The sequence below is a fragment of the Alosa pseudoharengus genome, unplaced genomic scaffold, assembly GCF_046254945.1.
Source record: "Alosa pseudoharengus isolate Yale_2024_CS ecotype anadromous, Long Island Sound unplaced genomic scaffold, YU_APseudo_1.1 YU_APseudo_1.1_scf_19, whole genome shotgun sequence".
In the NCBI taxonomy this organism is placed as follows: Eukaryota; Metazoa; Chordata; class Actinopteri; order Clupeiformes; family Clupeidae; genus Alosa; species Alosa pseudoharengus.
The window spans coordinates 2,739,698-2,742,856 of NW_027468657.1; the positions used below are offsets into that span (position 1 = coordinate 2,739,698).

The following is a 3,159-nucleotide window of genomic DNA, read 5'->3' on the forward strand; positions in this document are numbered from 1 at the left end:
ATAAGTATATCTCGGCCGCCCAGGCAGTGCGGACTGACCTGGATGTGCGCAACGTAGTCACATTTGGCTTCGTGATTGGAGCAAGGGGTCGATGGTTGTCTGCCAACTATAAACTCCTAAAAAGACTTGGGTGCGGAAAAGCTCGGTGCAGGGCGGTGGCGACAAGGCTGTGTGAGGGGACACTCCGGAGATCCTTCGGGATGCTGGGGGTGTTCTATCGCAACGCAGGTCCCACCAGCCCTAACTCTGGCCAAGACTCCCCGGTATAGCCCCTATGGGGTTACAGGGAGATGAAACGGAAGGACAAGCGGACAAGCCAAGGTAACTTCCCGATGATTCTGTGGCCTCCCGGGGTTGGGGTGTGGCTGGTGGTTGGGTGGTCAGTAAATCAGTTCTTGTTCATGCCATCCGACGACCAAAGCTGTCTCAACATCCCATCATGAGGGGGGATGGCTGGCCTGCACTGACATGTTGGTGCGGATTGGCTGTTCCTTCTCTCGAGATAGATGTTGTAGCCTACAGTGGGCAGTGCTTCGACTTGGCCAGCTTCCGTCTCAAGTGAGCAGGGTGTCTCATAAAAAGAAATGGAGCCTGGAAAACCCTACACAGACTTCACTACAGACTTTAGCAGACTGGTTTAGAAATAATTTAATAGCCAGAAATATGCCTGCCCTGCCCTAATAAAAAAATATTTGATTAACTGCGAGTGCATCCCGTTTGCAGCCGTAGAAGAAACGCAGGACAATTTTTTTTTGCAGCCCTTGCCACCTAATCTACTAAACCCCTCTTCTACTGCTCTTTTTACCCCCCCCCCCCCCCCATTAATGCACAAATAGGCTGACACCAGACATAATTTCACTGCATTTCTTACTTCCAGTAACTATATGCATGTGACAATAAACTTCCTTGTATCCTTGTATCCTTGTATATTGCTGTCAATCCCCTACTCCATATAACCACCAATGAGAGCATCTCTCGTATGAAAATTCCTGACACTTCCCACCTGAAGAATTAACGCAAGGCTTTGTCGGGTCTTCATCCCCGAATGTTTAAAATATATATAGCCCTGAATATCATTTTAAAAGTAGTCTGACAAAGCTTATTGTTTTGTGACACAGCTAAACACTGGTACCTCATAGAACGTCTATAACATAACCTAGGTGGTCGCAACTCACAAAAGTAAAGCAGATAGAAAGAAGTGCACTGACGACTGTAGCAGCCCAAGATGAAGTGCAACCACTTGTTTCAGATAGCCTGGACATGTTACCTGGGTGTTGCCTACGTTATTAATTGATGGTAGCCTACAATAGTTACTTGTATTGTGTAACATATTAGTTGGCTCAAAGAGTAGGGAATCAGGCTGGAGAGAGTCACGCGTGTGTTACTTTTGCGGGATCGAATCCAGTTTAATGCTAGTTTTCAAAACATAACAGAGCCTGGTGAAGTTGCAACAGAGAAAGGAGAACACTACATGGGTTGGACTTTTTTTATTTGGAAGTCAATAACATGGTCTGACATTGGTGGCATGTTTTGCAGGTTTCTGAGACAGATAGTGGAAGCCCTGCAGATCTATGAATCCCGAGGGATTGTACACAGGGACATAAAAGATGAGAATGTGCTTGTGGACACCCGCACTGGAAACATCAAAATCATTGACTTTGGATCTGGTGCTCTCATCAAAGAAAGTGAATACATAGATATATTAAACTTCAAATCATCAGCAACCGCATGTCATATCTCACTTGAGCATAAAAGAGACAACTAGCACTGCATTGCTAACAAATGTCCCTTCATTTGCTCTTTTGTTGCAGGTACAAGAGTCTACAGCCCTCCTGAGTGGATACTGCACCACAGCTACCATGCCAGGCCTCTCACTGTGTGGTCACTTGAGTACTCCTCTTTGACATGGTCTGTGGCAACATCCCTTTTGAAAGGGACAGAGAGATTGTGCAGGCCAATCCCAGTTTCACTAAACACATTTCAAAAGGTGAGTCTTCTTGGCCAGGAGTGCTGAATAAAAAACATTCCTGCTGCCAAATTATGTACTGTCTGTCATTTGCATGACTCTAACCCGAAGTTCCCCTCTTGCTTTTCCAGAGTGCCAGTCATTAATTCTATGGTGCCTATCATATAGGCCAGAAGACAGACCAAGTTTAGAAGACATCTTGCTGCATCCTTGGATGGAGACCTCTGAGGATATTGTAGATTTGTCAGAGGAACAAAACATCACACCAAGCCTCTAATTTCTGGATAACTTTGGGCGGTCAGAGAAACATCACATGTCCAGCTTCTCATTTTGTCCTCACTGACTGTTACTTCTGTGATTGTTCTGTTTCAATAAGGCACAGTCATCAGCTAGTCCAAGCTGTTTATGTTTATTAAAGAATAACCAAAGTGTGATTTCCGTCAGTATGCGGCACTGTAGATTGTCGTTTAATGTTTAATGGCTGTTCGCGGCAGTTTTCAAGCAATGCCGAAAACTGCCATGAATTGTCAGAAATTGACGTGGGCCTTGCTTGGCAGTCGTCCGCCCATGACCCCCCTCCTAATTCTAGGGGAGGCTTTAACATGTAAATGAAAATGCTGTGAGCTATTCAAATGCAAATCAGGGTAGCAGGGGAAGTGAACTGTGCATGCTGGCATGACTGTGGCCTTTGGTCTTGCTTAAACAGTGGACATGTTAACCACACAACTCCCAGCAATACGCTCAACAGGCAGAAATGATGCTGGGTATGACATGTCTTTTTCCTGCAAGCTCCAATAATGTAACCTGACTTAAAACAGTCGATAGACTCAAGTTTAGATTCGGATTTTCCCTTCACACCAACACAATGAGAATGTCAGAGGCAAATATATAAATGATTGTCTTTATCATTATCTTCATTCAACAAAAATATCTGCAGAACTGCATATATTTTTCTTGAATGAAAATATCTTAGCCTATTTATTTTTATATATAATATATATATATATATATGGGGTGGTGGTAGTGTAGCTGTTTAGGAACTGGGCTAGCGTGCAGTAGTCTGAAAGTTGTCGGTTCAATTCCCGGCTTCCACCGTTGAGCAAGGCACTTAACCCCAACTTGCTCCGGGGACAATGTAATCCCTTGTAATATAGTTGACATATATGTAAGTCGCTTTGGCTAAAAATGCATCA

The 3,159-nt window shown here is 44.2% G+C and overlaps 1 pseudogene; it reads left to right on the top strand.

Moving 5' to 3' along the window:
• The first annotated feature begins 274 nt into the window (after window positions 1-274).
• LOC143133325 (serine/threonine-protein kinase pim-2-like) lies at window positions 275-2,304 on the top strand (annotated as a pseudogene).
• Window positions 2,305-3,159: the final 855 nt, after the last annotated feature.